Source organism: Dipodomys spectabilis, unplaced genomic scaffold (genome assembly GCF_019054845.1).
Source record: "Dipodomys spectabilis isolate Male_0828 unplaced genomic scaffold, ASM1905484v1 ptg000063l, whole genome shotgun sequence".
In the NCBI taxonomy this organism is placed as follows: domain Eukaryota; kingdom Metazoa; phylum Chordata; class Mammalia; order Rodentia; family Heteromyidae; genus Dipodomys; species Dipodomys spectabilis.
The window spans coordinates 1195317-1212393 of record NW_024870740.1 but is presented as its reverse complement, the minus strand read 5'-3'; the positions used below and the strand labels follow the sequence as shown (position 1 = coordinate 1212393).

The window sequence follows — 17077 nt, the reverse complement described above, 5'->3', positions numbered from 1 at the left end:
TTGTCAAGGTCCAAGTAAAAAACAGCTAATCTGCATGAGAGACAATGAAGAGTTACATATAAAATGTGCAGAATTTGAGGGAAACTAATTTGACAAAGGCTGATCCTCAGGATAATGTTTAAAGAAAGGACAGCAAGGGTCATTTGTGATATCATGTTCAGAAATTCTAATGTGGTTGTCAAGCAAATACAGCTAGAAATTAAGGACCTGGTTAATTCAGAAGCTGATATTCATTCATAAATTTGATATATGCTCTGATTAATAATAGGTCCTATATAATCACACAGGGTTTATATTTGATGCTTTTGAGCAAGCAAAGTGGAAAGCTAGAGCTAAACTCTGTGGGTCTAACAGCTATAACAATATCAGAGCTGGGCGCCGGTGGCTCAAGCCTGTAATCCTAGCTACTCAGGAGGCTGAAATCTGAGGATCGCGGTTCAAAGCCAGCGCAGGCAGGAAAGTCCGTGAAACTCTTATCTCCAATAAACCACTAGAAAACCGGAAGTGGCGTTGTAGCTCAAGTGGTAGAGCGCTCGCCTTGAGCTGAAGAGCTGAGGGACAGCGCTCAGGCCCAGAGGTCAAGCCCCACAACCAAAACAAAAACAAAAACAAAAAAAAAACAGTATCAGGGGCTGAGAAGGGAGGTGATAATTTAACTCTAAGGAGTACTAAATGCAAAAATCTCAAAACCCTCAGACAAAATTCAGGGATCTAAAGTAAAAACTTTAGTCCTGTCAAAACTAGCACACCAGGACTATCACAGCCCAGAGGTGTCTTTGCTCATTTGTACCTACTTTAAAATCAGAGACAATTGTCTCAGCAATCATAGAAAGAAAATCAAAAGAAAATGTGTGAAGAAAGCTACAGAGTAATCTGTATACATATTTTAAATTATATTGTTTTGGTAACTTTCAAGTACTTTTAAATATATTATTTATTTATTTTTGTCGGTCGTGGGACTTGAACTTTGGGCCTGGGTGCTGGTGGCCCAGTGCCAGTAGCTTGCACTCTGTTCAAAGTCAGCTCAAGCAGGAAAAATCCATGAAACTTTTATCTTCAATTAACCACTTAAGTGGCAGAAAAAGCCACTTGACTGAAAAAGCTACAGCACCCAGGCCTAAAGTTCAAGCCCCAATATCAGCACAAAAAAATAAAATAGGATAAAATAAAAGGCAAGCTTATTATATATACTAATAATTACAGTAAATAAAGGTGCAGCTTTAAAAGTGAGTGATACAAATTTGATTGCAAGAGAGAAAATACTAGAAAGATTAAAAGTAAATAAACCAGCTCAAAACTTTATGTACGAGTTTCTGTGTTATAAAACATATAATTATAAACATACTCTAAAGACAGAGGCTGAGTATACAAGCATTTATACTCATCTACAGTATTGTAGTTTGTAAATAGAAGTAGTTTTTAAAGATAGAGTTATCAACAATACATTGAAGACATTAAATACTAATGAGAATATTTGTGTGCAGGTTTTGAACTCATAATACATAATTTGGCTTTTGGCAAGATATATGCCCAAATATCCTAAAAAAAAAATCAAGAAGCTTGATGTGCTTGATAATAGGAATTTTCTTCATATAGCAGAAAACCAAAGTCAAATTTGATAGCATTATGGCTAAACTTTTATGTAGAACACAAACACTGGTGATGTCTATCATCTTCATATTGCACATTATTTGGGGATAAAATGCAAAATCAAAAGGGTGCAATTTGGCTTTTGTACACTGACTATTTTTATAAACATGTATACAAATAATAGAATAAATCTAGGCCAAAAGATTTTAGAGTATAGGATGCTAAGGTGTCTGAATTTGATCATATAAAAAACATGCTGGGAAGGTGTCTCAGTGGTAGAGCTCTTGCCTTGCATGTATGAGGCCCTGGGTTTGATTCCTCAGCACCACATAAGCAAAAAGAAAAAAGCCAGAAGTGGTGTTGTGGCTCAAGTGGTAGAACACTAGCCTTGAGCTGAAGAGCTGAGGGACAGCGCCCAGGCCCAGAGTTCAGCCCCCACGACCAGACACCCCCCCCCCAAAAAAAAAAAAAACATGCTACAAAAAGTCTTGAAAAAAATAAGGCATTCTAAAATTTTTACTCCATATATATTCTTTAAATTTCATAGTAAACAATGAAGCAAAAATGTTTTCTCTCTCACTTAGTTCTTTTTTTCTTTTATAACATTATCCAAAGGGCTTTATATAATTTCTACCTGTTGGCTTCAATGAAACATTGAAATGTTTTATGCAAATTAGAAGCCACTACAGAATCACAATGAAAAAGTCAGACAACAGTCATGATGCCATTAAAACTCAGCCCGAAGTTGTGTGCATACTCACAGAAACTGTGCTGATATTAGTAAAGATATAAATTTGGAATGCAAGTAGTATGTATTCTCAGCCTATCTTTTAGGAAATGTGTAAAATTCTAATTTTGTACAATGTTTCAAGTGAAATGATACATAACCCAAAACTCCATATACCCTATATTCATGAAAGTATCACAGTGATTCAGATTTTGAAAAAAAAAAAAGAAATGATAATATTTACAAAGTCTTTACTTTGGATGCCAGCACATTGCATCTTCGTATTGATGTTAGTAATTCCAACTTACAAAATGCAAAAGAAAAAAGAAACACTGTGGCTTCCTGTTTTGCATTCCTGTAATTCCCTCTAACATAGATTTTCTTTCCCATTGAAAATTTTAAAAGCATGTTTTAAATATTGATTTCAAATTACCCAGAAACAATTAATTAATTGCAAGTTGTACACCAATTCATAAGGTGATTACCAACTTTACAATACGTATTTTATCTTTTGGTTGGTCTATTTACTCAATAAAAACACTAGAATTTGGTATGAAAATATTTGGACAAACTCCTTGCTTCATCATGTTGGTACAAATATACTTGGAGAATGTTCTTCCTTTTTATGTGACATGATATATATTTGATGTCAAAAACTTGAGAAACAAAAAAATTGTGTGCAAAAAAAATTAAATAAATCTGAGCGGGGTGCCAGTGGCTCATACCTCTAATCCTAGCTACTCAGGAGGCTGAGATCTGAGGATCACGGTTCGAAGCCAGCCCCAGAAGGAAAGTCTGTTTAAAAGTGGTTTATCTCCAATAAACCACTAGAAAACTGGAAGTGGCACTGTGGCTCAAGCGGTAAAGCGCTCTCCTTGAGCTGAAGAGCGCAGGGACAGTACCCAAGCCAAGTTCAAGCCCCACAACCGACCTAAATAAATAAATAAATAAATAAACCCTTCAATTCTACTACTCTTTATTCATATATTTTCTTCAGAATCCAACATGTTTTGAAAGGCATTATTGTTAATAAATTATCCATATGAAATTTGCACTTTAACATAAAGTTTGTAATACAACATGAATATAGGACCTACAAACATGACCATTTACTACATGTTCAGCAACATATGGTTGTCTTATTTGTTATAGGCTAGGAGCTTGGGGATGACACTGAAAGCCATCCAGTTAAAATTATATTCTATATTCTATATTCTGTATCACTTTGAACAATTTTCTCTCTCTAAAATTTATTTCCTTGTCTTAATGTATGATAATGATGGCCCTGTTTTCATAAGATTTTTTTCGAAGTTGTAAAGAGATTACTTGCCCAGATCGGGCTCATTAACAAATGCTTACTGATTTCATTCCATGTCCCAGTTACTGACAGACACAAAGCAAACAAGATAGGGCCATTGCTCCAGTAGTACTTGTAGTACATTGGGAAACAAAGGAAAATATAAGTGAAAAAGAACACAAAAGGGAATAAAACATGGTTCGGTGACCCTGTAGTTTAGAAAAAAATAACTGTCCTAAGATGTTATGTCTGGACACTGATAGCCCACATCTGTAATCCTAGTACTTAAGATGCTGAGTTCTGAAGATCAAAGTTCAAAGCCAGCCAGGGCAGAAACTCCAAGTAAGCAGCAAAATGTCAGAAGCCAAGGCGTCAGAATTCCAGAGTTCAAGCCCCAATGCCATCACAAAGATAGACAGACAGACAGACAGACAGACAGACAGACAGACAGACAGACAGACAGACAGACAGACAGATAGATAGATAGATAGATAGATAGATAGATAGATAGATAGATAGATAGATAGATAGGCAAACAAACAAATAAATAACTGGAATTTGGAGAAATAGTCCTGTGAAGAAGTATAAGAAGAGAACTGAGCAGAGAATTCCAGGTTCTAGCAGGGCCCTGAGCTAAGTATGTTTTAGGGCTGGAAGACTGGTTGAAAATTGATATGTTTCTTTCAATGTAGTCCAAAGTACCATATCCATGTGGGGTGGAGTCCCTTTTTTCAAGATCAGGTAAAAAAGATATACCAATTTTGCCAAACATTCAGAAAGGTATCCATCCACTTGACTTTTCTAATCTGAATATGCTTTACTTCCATTTTGAATTTATAATCATGATGATCATGATGATGATGCAGCTGTGAAAATCCTAGGAGCTATTCCTGTGAAAACATCCATGTGCTCAGATAACTGAACTAAGATCATTTGTCAAGGCAAGAGAAAGATATACCAATAGAAATAATAGTTCTAAGCATCTTTAGCAAATATTTACTAAGAAATGAATCTGTTTAACCCTAGAGTGGGTGCCATTACCATAAGTTTTAGGAGAACAGCTGACATAATTTAGTGTCACACTTTACTTGAATTTTATTGTTTGTCTTATTTTTTAAGGGATTGAACCTATCATTAAATAAACCCAGCTTCAGATGAATGATATTGAACTCCATCAAAAGTTACACAGAGATAGAATTTATAATGGGGAAAAGTATAGAATACAGACTGTGAAGTCACTGGATAAGAATGCAGAGGGCAGGGTAACAACAAAGGCTGAGAGGAATGGTTGATCATCAAGGGCAAGCACCTCAGTTCAGTTTATGTTAATAGACCTATTATGGAGAAAGGGTCTGAGTAAAGTTAACAGGCTCCGAAGCGCACAAGCCACTTAAAGAAAGAAGAAGGGTTTTTTGGTAGGTTTTTTTTTTTTTTAACTACAAAAAGAAAGTGGCCATCTATTATTTGACTTATTAAGATGAAATTAGAAAATTTTTTTCTACCTATTAGAAATAAAGATCTTAACAAACCAACATTTATTGCTTTTAGAAATACACACAACTGTATATAAAGTATATAAAAAATACAGCAGGATAGCTCTTTCCTTCTAACTGAAAAGCTGCTGTTGCCTGATCATAAATGACTCACTTCAAACTTTATTTTACCATGCCTCTGCATGTTCAAGTCACATACCATTGCTGGGTTTCTAGACTTACTGAATATTCAGCAATTTAATTATAAACAGATAAAGGATTTAAGTTTTTACCTGAACCTAAAAAGGGGCTTTAAAAAATATTTATTATTTTTGTGGTCAGTTTTTTTTAAAAAAACTATTTCTCACAGTTTTTGTACAAATTAGTTGTACAAACAGATTTCAATTCAACATTTCAAGTTATGAATATAATGTGCCTTAATCAATATCACCCTTTCCAATATTCTCCTCCATCTATCCCAATTCTATCATGTTCTCAAGTTACTTGGGTCCATTTTCACATAAGCACACTGGGTATTATGACTGCATTCACCTACCATTCCTCTCTATTGGTCTGCCCCTGAAGACAAGTCACACTCTCTTCAGACAAAGGTTAACCAATGACTAATTCAAAGAGCAAGCAATTTAAAAAAAAAAAAGATGACTTAAATTGGTTTAAAAAAATTGTATACAGAAGTATTAGAAGTATTGACTGTTTCATTTGTTGCTTCTAGTTTAAAATTCAAGGGCTCTTGGTGGGAAAAAGGAGATGTAATAACCAGCTGAGTAACTGACTCACGTGGTAGAGCACATGCCTGAGATCCTGAGTTCAAACCCCAGTACCACTTATAGAAAAAGGAAAAGAGAAAGTGAGAGAGAGGCGGGGGACAGGGAGAGGGAGAGAAAGAGAAAGTAAAACAAGTCCTTCATGGCTCATAGGTGCAATCCTGGAATCCTATATTAGATATGAAGATTGGGGTTTGAAACCAGCCCAGGCAGGAAAGTCCATGAGACTCTTATTTCTCATAAACCATCAAAAAGCCTGAAGTAGAGCTGTGGTTCAAGTGTTAAAGTGCCAGCCCCATGAGAGAAAAATAGTCCGTAGGTCAAGCCCCAGTGACAGCACAAAATAAATAAATAAATAACCTTGTCAATGTTCTAACAGGTAGTGACAAACACCTCAGTGCTCAAAGATAATATCTAAAAGCACACTAAACTAATATAAAGTTTTGTAAGACCTATACAAGGAAATCTTATTCAAATCTCCTTATTTCCAGGACTCAATTTCCTCTAGGTGACTCACTAAATCTATCTGCTGCTTACATATCTACCACAGTGCTTTAATTGCATTCTTGTCTGAGGTTTTTATATGGTACTGGAAAGAATTATGTAAGGGACACATTGACATCGGAAGGAAATTGCTGTACTTTTGAATATGACCCACCTACAATATGATCCTTTTGAGCACACTCAGAGCTCTTGACAGTCAAGTCTGCACCAGTACTATCAACCAACTTCATAATTTTATTCAAGAGTATAAGAAAAGTCTACCTGAACATTTCCAGTGAGATTCACTGAATTTTGCTGAACAAAGGTACAATGAGTAATGGGTGTTCAGGTTAGAAAGTGAGGACATTCATTGCTTTGTGTAGTACAGTGGTATATACTAGTAGACACTACAGATAGGTTTTTTTGTTTGCATATTTTTATTTATTTTTATTTTAAAATGAGTTTTCAACTCATTTTTATTTTTATTCAAAATTTGCATGTATAAGCCAAGCACCTGTGACTCTTACCTATAATCCTACATTCTCAGGAGGTTGAGCTTTAAGGATCTTGGTTCAAAGCTAGCCTGGGCAGGAAGATATCATGAGATTCTTATCTCCAATGAACTACCCAAAAAGCAAGAAGTGGAGGTGTAATTCAAGTGGTAGAATGCTAGCCTTGAGCACAAAAGCTCAGGAACAGTGCTCAGCCACTGAGTACAAAACCAGCACCAATAAGTAAATAAAACAAAATATTTATTTTCCGTGTATAGCTTGACAAATTTTCTCTCCGAAGAGTCTCAAGGTACTCCATTAAGGCTGAGCCTCTTCTGAATGGGACAAACACTGAGAAGCATCCTAGCACCTCACCAATGTTTTCTTTTTTATTCTTTTCTTTCCTTTTTTGCCAGTCTGAGGGCTAAAACTCTGGGCCTGCGCATTGTCTCTGAGCTCCTTTTACATTCAGCGCAGAAGTGTATGTAAAACTATTGTGTTCCTAGTGTATAAAACCCTACAAGACACAGTTCAAAAACAAATGGTCTAATTCTATCCTCCGATGAAAAAACCCAGGCACATGAATTATACAGTCAAGGTCATTATTAGGATTAGAAACAATTACTTTTTGCAGTAATATGTGTAACAATATGAACTATTCCAGCTATATTTGCTGGCAAGGTTGAGGGAAAACAAGGAAAATTGTCCATATATCATTGTTTGATAGGTGAAACTGATACATAATGTTGGATGGTTTTGTAACCATTGTTTCACATATCTGTTATCTTTTATATGCAGTCTTGGATTCACTAAAACATTTTTTTTTTTTTTTTGCCAGTCCTGATGTTTAAACTCGGGGTCTGGACACTGTCCTTGAGCTTCTTTTGCTCAAGACTAGCACTCTACCACTTGAGCCACAGAGTCACTTCTGGCCTTTTCTGTTTCTGTGGTATGAGGAATCGAACTCAGGGGTAAAAAAAAAAGAAGTTCCTAGTTGGGCGCCAGAGGCTCATTCCTATAATCCTAGCTAATAGGAGCTTTTTTTTTACTGTTATATTAATCATGAAGTTCTTGAAGAATGCTAGGTTTATAGCAAATGTTCAATAATTTCCCCTCAATAATAAAATTAATATAGTAAAAAAATGTATCATGAGACCTTATGATATGCTTCCCTTCTTTTGATCAGTTAAAAATATCATGAAAAATTATTTTCCTCAAGCTGATGCAAATAAATTTAGAAATACTGACATACTGAGCAGTTTTCTACAAATACACTGTTGATCCAAAATAACAAAAGATATAGGAATTAAAGAGGACTTCTTTCTTCCTTTTGTTTGTTTGGTTCATTTTATTATAAATTTCTCTTTCAAATTCATGGCAGTTAAACAGGGAATATTTGTCTTAGTTCCATTTCCACTCAGTTTCTAGTAAACAAAATAGTAAGTAGACACACAAAAATTTTGTCAATAATTAAAACAAAATTTTGTTAATAATGCAACCCCTGATAATTTTCCCTAGCCTTATCTCTCATAATACATTCTGTTGTGCATAATTTTCTGATCCCAGTGACAGTCTTCTACAGTCCAAATCTTGGCTCTGCTGAATAGACTCCAGCAGAGGCTACCCCAAATCAATCCTCTCCTAAAGATAGAGCACTTGATTCCATACTATCTACATTTGAAAAAAATGTAAGAAATGAAAGCTGTGATTTGTACTTTCCCCAGGCCATGTTTTTCTCTTTTGGCAGTACCAGGATTCAAATTCAGGACCTTGCTCTTGCTGACAACTAAGCTCATATGAGCTCCTGAGTCATACCTCCAATCCTGTTTTCCAGTTTCTTTGTTTTTGTTGGGGGGGAGGATTAAATGTTTTTTAACTTTATTTTATTGTAAAGGTGATGTACAAAGGGGTTACAGTTACATAACTAAGGTAATGAGTTTATTTCTTGTTGAACAGTGTTACTCCATCCCACGTTTTCTCCCACTTTCCCTCCCCCCCAAATAATAAAGTTCATTTCCAGCATATTGCCTTGTGAGTATTGCTGTTGCATTGGTTCACCCTTTGTCCTTTGTCTCACCATTTTGGTATTCTCCTTCCCTTCCCCAAATCAGATAAATGTATATACAAGACACAGGGTACCAAAATCAAAAACAGTGACAACAGGAAAAAAGAAATAGCTTCATACAGTACATTAAAAACAACAACATCAATAGCAACAACAAAAGCCCTCTTATTTCTATATCTTGGAGTTCATTTCAATTAGCATCATTTTATATGGTCATATGAATATAGTTATTGAGCTATTGTGATCTTCTGCTAGAGCTATGCTAGACATGTACTAATTATTACTAATGACAGAAACCATGGAGCCTTTGTATCACTTGATATAATTTTTTCCAAGTCTTTCCATTTCCTCACAAATGAAGTTATCTCATTCTTCCTGATGGAAGCATAGAATTCCATTGTGTATATACATATATATATATATATATATATATACACACAATATATATATACACTATATATATATATATATATATATATGTACCACATTTTCTTAAGCCATTCATCTACTGAGAGGCACCTGGGATGGTTCCATATCTTAGCTATGGTAAACAATGCTGCAATAAACAAAGTTGTGCTGGTAGCTTTAGTATGGCCTGGTTTGTGATCATTTGGGTATATGCCAGTTTCTTTGTTTTGTTTCATTTTGTTTTGCTTTGCTCTAAGATAAAGACTTTCATCCCCTCTGAGCACACATGTGGGCAGTAATCTGCCTATATTTAGGCTGCCTGATATCACTGCACCCGACTTTCCTTCAAGAATGTAGTCTCAGGGACGTTTTTACCCTGACTGGCCTGGTACTGGTGTTCCCAGTGTCAACATTCAATATAGCTAAGGATGACAGGTATGTACTTCTGTGCCCAACAATGATTTTAGAAGGGGCCTCATAACATTTTCTGCCCACGGTTGGCCTTAAGCCTTGGTGCTCTAGTTCTCAGCCTCCCAAGTGGTAGATTTACAGATGTGAACAACCAGCACCTAACTTGGGCCATTTCTCTAGTTGTTTGAATCCTCTTACTTCCCAAGAACAGCCCTTTCTAATTCCATTAGATAAGACAATCATTTCCCCATGTTTTGAGCAAAGCTAAAAGATATACTGAGAAGCTGATCTATCTAATAAGGGTGATAACTTGGTCAGAGACAATTTACAGTTCCATTTGAAAGGAAAATATTGCACTCAGGACCAATTCAACGCTAACTACTTTGCAAGACTGTTTATATCCCATTTGCTATTTAATTAGCATTTCTAGTTTTACAAATGAGAAAACTGCCAGTTAAAAGGTATAATAACTGGAGCAAGGACACACACTCCTAACAAAAACAAAATTTCTAACAACCGTAACAGATTCCAGGCATCCTCATGTCAGTGCACACCATTTTGTGACTCTCGAACATCACTCTCTAATTTCCACAGTGGGCTCACACCTCCTGTGCTTCCAAACTCAAATATTTGCTGCTTTCATAGTTACTAATTGCACTCTATTCACTAAAAGAAATAAATTCTTGTTAGAAAATCCCTCATACAAAGACCTGGATTTTTAGAATCCATGTAATAAGTTTTAGCATCTTAAGTGCCTGTGGAAATACTATAAAGTTCTAATATACAAAAGTCCCTTTGAAAGGTTTTCATCCTTTGGTCCCCAGAATCACTGGATTTTCAAGTATATTATTATAAGCTCATGAATAGTAAGAACTTGTCATAGTATCTTTATAATGGTGTAAATACAAAGAAGTGCAAAACCTATCAGAATAATGGCTCTTGAATGTTTAAATCTCATTTTATTTGGATGCAGATCCTCTTTTATATATTATTATGTCCAGAAAATCAGTGTTACTCTCCTGCTTGTATATCCATTGCCTCTGCTCCCTTTTTGATTCTTTGGCCAGTACTTGGGCCTAAACTCAGGACCTGGACACTCTTCCTTAGGTTTTCCAGTCAAGGCTAGTGCTCTATTTCAGCTCTAATTCAGGCTTTTTTGGTGGTTAATTGGAAATAAGAGTCTTATGGACACTTCTGCTCAGACTGCTTTTGAACATCAATCCTCAGATCTCAGACTCCTGCCGACCTAGGATTATAAGCAGGAGTCACCAGCACCTGGTTGCCTTTCTGCTCCATATGTATCTCATCTAAACACTATGTCATCAAAAACTTAACTATCCTTCTGCACATCAATACACTTGAGGAACTAATTTTGAATATAGATAGAGTCCAATAACCAATAATATTGACAAAGTCTAACATTTATCATTCTCCACAGTGTGATTTTTAAAAAATAGTTCAGTACTAAAAAAATCCATGTCTCATCAATAATCAACAGTAACCTGTAGCATACATAAAATTTTGGTAGGCTCTGACTTCAAGGACCATATCCATAAATCAAGTAAAATGATTTCCTTTATAATTACCAGATCATTTTTTTTAATACTTAAAACTCCTGAAATTTTGCACGTACTTCTCCTTGACTCCTACAAACTCGTAAAGGCACTCAGTTGACAGATATTAATAAAACAAAGAGATTTTTTAATTAATTCTAGAGTTAATTACTCTTCCATATTACTGTAAACATTAGATAAATAAGTCAGATAGGCAAGCCACACCATGATCATCATATTAACATGTTTGGTTTGGGTTTGGGGTTTTTTGTTTTTTTGTTTTTTTGTGTCCATTCCTGGAGCCTGAACTCTGGGTTTGGGCGCTGTCCCTCACTCAGCTCTTCAGCTCAAGGCTAGCGCTCTACCACAGCGCCACAGCGCCACTTCCAGCTTTTTTCTTTTTGTTTATGTGGTGCTGAGGAATCGAACGCAGGGCCTCAGGCATGCAAGGCAAGCGCTCTACAACCGACCCACCTTCCCAGCTCCCTTTTTTGATTATTTTAAAGACAACTCTATGATTCCCAAGATGATATTGAACTCATGAGCTCAAGGGATCCTCCAGCTCAGCCTCCCTAAGAGCTGAGACTACAGATATGTGCTACTGCACCATGCCTAAATAAAAATTTATGCTTAGTTTTCAAAGAGAATCTAGTAATATAAACAGTGGAAATAATAGTAGTTGGAGAGGAGGAACTTCTCACTCTTGGCTGTTTGTGGAATTAGAGCTGTCTCTTTGGTCCATACTCCTATCTACTTACCCACTTAAGCCTAGAGGAGATAGAAGGACCTACATGATTGGTAAACTTGAGAAGACAAAATTGGGATGCCTATTTCTGCACAGTCCTTTTTTCTTTCCATAGCTAGCTGCAGACACACTCCTATAAGAATTACGTGGAAAATAGGGATACAGGTGGACCCATTGCAACAATGAGATGTATAAGACGTTATGTGGAAAAACAAACTTTTCAACTTTGTAAAGTTGTAATGGGACGATAAAGGGAAACAAAAGAGGATGCAACAATATTTGATAAGAAATGTACTCATTACCTTGCTCGTGTAATTGTAACCCCTCTGAACGGTATTTTCCCAATAAAAAAAAACTTAGTAATAAAAAAAATAGACAAGGGGCTGGGAAGGTGGCTCAGTGGTAGAGCGCTAGCCTTGCATGCATGAGGCCCTGAGTTCGATTCCCAGCACCACATAAGCAAAAAGAAAAAAAGCCGGAAGTGGCGCTGTGGCTCAAGTGGTAGAGCACTAGCCTTGAGCTGAAGAGCTGAGGGACAGTGCCCAGGCCCAGAGTTCAGGCCCTACGACCGGACCCAAAAAAAAAAAAAAAAAAATAGACAAGTAGACAAATTTTTAAAAATATGTTGGAAAAAAAAAGAATTACATGGAAAAGAATTCCTGCTATCTACACTCAATAAAATAAGGTATGAATACTGCACAATACATGCAAAAAGAAAATATGGGTTGTTAAACTATTATTAAATTTTGAATTTAATAAATTATTAATTTAAAAATTAAACTATTAAATTATACTAGCTCCTCAATCATCAAATTAAGTCTCCAATAAGGTTGGGCTACAAAGTGTAAAAAAGAGACGTAAGCCTGATATTGATTACTTAAGAGAAAGACACATACTCAGTATTACATAATGTCATACAAATTGTCTGGTAGAGACATGCAACATATAATTTAGTTCCTTCTCCATGATGAAAATTGTACTTCTATGTTTCTTGTAATAAAAAGGAAGACTCAGGGCTGGGAAGGTGGCTCAGTGGCAGAGCACTTACCTTGCATGAGGCCCTGGGTTCAATTCCTCAGTACCACATAAGCAGAAAAAAAAAAAAAAAAAAGCCAGAAGTGGTGCTGTGGCTCAAGTGGTAGAGCACTAGCCTTGAGCTGAAGAGCTAAGGGACGGCGCCCAGGCCCAGAGTTCAGGCCTCACAACCGGACCCCCAAAAAAAATTAAAAAAAGGAAGACTCAGAACTGGGCATTTTCTTCTTGGCACTTTAAAATAAAAACACTAAATGAATAGATTTAAAAAAAAAAAAACTCCATAAAGCTGAAGGTTTTCAGCACTCATTAATGTAACCGATCCCTGTGCCATTAAGGGATTGTAAAACAAGAAAGCTCAATAAAATAATTATAATATCACATGTTTACTTAGTTCTGAGTTTTAAATGATGGGCCTTTGTACCTGATCATGCCTAGAGACTGAGTTTCATTACACGCACAATTAGATATACACACAACCACAATTATAAATATACACCAGGACACTTAATAAAAAAAAAAAAATACAGGGCTGGGAAGGTGGCTCAGTGGTAGAGTGCTTGCCTTGCATGCCTGAGGCCCTGGGTTCGATTCCTCAGCACCACATAAGCAAAAAAGAAAAAAGCCGGAAGTGGCGCGGTGGCTCAAGTGGTAGAGCGCTAGCCTTGAGCTGAAGAGCTGAGGGACAGCGCCCAGGCCCAGAGTTCAGGCCCCACGACCGGACCCAAAAAAAAAAAAAAAAAATACACATTTACTGACACATACAGCACACCTACAAATGCACACAACCATACTTAGAAATACAGATGAGTACATTTGCAGATACACACAAGCACACACTTCTCATTCACACATGTCTTCCTGGGACAACATCTACCATGCTGTCTAACCCAGATTCTTAAACTACGAAAGAGTGTTACCTATTTTGTTTGTTTGTTTTTTCTAGAAGTAAATTACCAAAGCAATGGTTGTTGTAAAAAACTTTTTTGTTTTTTTGGAGTGGGGGGCAGTCATGGGGCCTGAACTCTGGGCCTGGGTGCTGTCCCTAAGCTCTTCAGCTCAAAGCTAGCACTCTACCACTTGAGTCACAGCACCACTTCCGGCTTTTTCTGCTTATGTGGTGCTGAGGAATTGAGCCCAGGGCTTTTTCTGCTTATGTGGTGCTGAGGAATTGAGCCCAGGGCCTCATGCATGCGAGGCAAGCGCTCTACCACTGAGCCACCTTCCCAGGCCGAAAAACATTATTTTTAAGTGTTGACTTAATTCAGAATTTTCTATGAATAACAGGTAAACTCAAACCAAAAATCTAAACCCATGTGATAATATTTCTTAAGTTTTTAATTAGAAATTGCTAGCTTTCTGAACATCAGTTCTCTTTAAGTAGAATAAGGAATCAATACTCAATATTTTTATACAATATTCAGTTTCTTTTATAACTTCCCAATTTATACAGAATACAGTGAATGGCCACAGTTATGTAATTTTTCAAGTGATGGTTATATTAAAGAAATGTATAGTAAATAAAGAATACATTTCTTTTATAGGAAAGTACATGCTTTTACACACTTCAAAATATTTTATTATTTTTTAAATTTTTTATTGTGAAAATACCATACAGAGGGGTTACAATTACATGGGCAAGATAATGAGTACATTTCTTATCAAGTGTTGTTGCCTCCTCCTTTGTTTCCCCTTCCCATCTCCCACCCCCCCTGGCCCCTCCACCCCTCCATATGTCTGAGACAAGCAGAAAATATTTTATTTAGGGCTGAGAATGTAGCTTAGTGGTAGAGTGCCTACCTAACATGCATGAAGCCCTGAGTTTGATTCCTCACTACCACATAAACAGAAAAAGCCAGAAGTAGCACTATGGCTCAAGTGTTAAGAGTGCTAGCCTTGAGCAAAAAGAAGCTCAGGGACAGTACTCAGGCCTTCAGTTCATCAAGCCCTAGGACTGGCAAAAAAAAAAGTTTTTTAGAGTCATAGTCTAAATAAATACCCCAACTTACGCGTTGTTTACATTATGTTTCTTCAAGTTTCTGTTGCCTACATTTATCTAGCATCTCTCCCATCACCTCTGGTTTCAATCACTACAGTTTAAAGGAAAAAGAATCTCTTCCTTTAAGTCTTCTCTAACTAGAATTCTAACTAGAATTTTAGTACTTTCCTTACATTCATTTCTAGTATCTGTCTAGAGATTTTGACTGACTATTCCTAACCAAAGATTCTACTACTTCTTTATGACCTTAAAAGGTTTCTCATAACTTCTTTTTGTAATATGTTCCTTTTTAATATTTTTCTCAAATATCAGTTTGAAAGCATGATGACATCATCCACTCATATTCTACACTAACCATGCCTAAGTCACTGGTTTTCTCTACCAATTGTCACCAAGCAAGCCACATTCTTTTTATCCTGAGTTGTCTTGTTTGCAAAGTTTTCTATTTTATCTCCCCAATTCCAATCCAATTTATCTATACCTGACAGATTAATTTCTCTAATCTTCCTAACATATAGTTCCATCAAGAAAGGGTGACACTAATCAAGATAGAGTGTACTTATAAACTCACATTTTTTTGTGTGTTTTTTTTAATTGATTTTTTTAACTCACATGTTGAATTGAAACCCCTTTATACTACTATGTAAAAATAATTTTTAAAATATATAACTTGGAAAACACAGTTTCATCATATATCCTCATTGTGGACAGTGGAGACAATGTGAAGGGAAAAAAATGTCCAATGATTCTTCAAGGGTAAAGAACCCAGGACTCTTCTTTTTCTTGATGAACTTTAACTTAATTTCCCTTGATCTCTGATACAGAAAAATTAGTAAACTTAACTACTTTTCTACAACATAGTCACATGCCTCCTTCAAACTAAAGCAGCACTTTTTCCATTTTTTTTAAACTATGACCTACAATAAGGCATATAATTTAAATTGTGGGTAAGTACGCACCTAAGCACATCTCTTCTTTTGTTTCATGTTTGCAAAACAAAAATCTATTTTTTGGCATCACGATATTCTACCATTTTATCTGTGAATCGTGATCAGCTGAATTGATTTCATAGCCTCATAAAGATAAGCAACCAGCCGCTTAAACCCTCATCTAGACTTTCTACATCTTTTTTCTGAGACTAGCTCAATTATGTATCTCATGTAGTCACTTAATTTTACTCAGAAAACATTTTCTAAATGTATTGAAAATCAGGCAGTACCATGTGCATTGAGGATAAAATAACCATGAACAGAGCAAGCAGTCCAGGGATTCCAGGAGCTTACAGGGTCCCATCCCCCACAACCGTAATCACTCTGATCCCTGCAGAGTATTTTTCTGGTCCATTCATTTCATAGGCATACCATGTTACTTTTCCTCATCTACTGTATATAATTCCCATTACACAAATAGACTGTAACATATATTTTAGTCTTACCTCCGTCTAATAAAGGAACCAATAAAATAAAAGCAAAAAACAAATGAGCTCCAATGGAGGCTCTCCACTTACCAGCTTTGCAACTTAGGCAGAAAGGTCATTCACCTTCTCGCAAGCTCAGTTTCTTCATCTGTAAAATAAGAGTGCTGGCTACATCAGCAGTTTCCAACTTGGACTGCACAAAGTTTTCAAAGAGGTCCTAAAACATCACAGGAAAAAGTCTTTTCTCAAATAGGGTGGAGGAGTCGTCAAACCCTCATTTCCCACCTGAACCCAAATGTGTAATTTATGAGAAGTAAAATTTCAGTGCTAAATATGTTTTAAATTATTAATTATTTACCAATCATGATCTCTACCTCATCTGACACACAATTATGAGATGAAAGAAGAAAGTAGAAAGAAAAGAAAACAGACTGGAAAAAAGAAAAAAGGGAAGACAAAGGAAAAAGAAAATAACTTCTCAATTATGTGAATGCATCTGAGAACTGGATTAAGAAGATTAATACATGTGTTGTCTTACTTTTCTACATTTCCAAAAGGCAATTTCTACGTTCCCATTTAATATATAGGAAAATTAAGTTTAG

The 17077-nt window shown here is 36.0% G+C and overlaps 1 protein-coding gene across 3 annotated transcripts in view; it reads right to left on the bottom strand.

The window, feature by feature from the left end:
- Hnf4g (hepatocyte nuclear factor 4 gamma) overlaps positions 1–17077 on the bottom strand; it is a 118552-nt gene that overhangs the window by 66336 nt on the left and 35139 nt on the right. Inside the window, exon 2 of one of the 3 annotated variants that reach the window (XM_042680671.1) lies at positions 16566–16623. The exons of the other annotated variants lie outside the window; for them this stretch is intronic. The gene's annotated coding sequence lies outside the window, so the exon portion shown is untranslated. The remainder of the gene's footprint in view (positions 1–16565; positions 16624–17077) is intronic. 3 annotated transcript variants of the gene reach the window in all.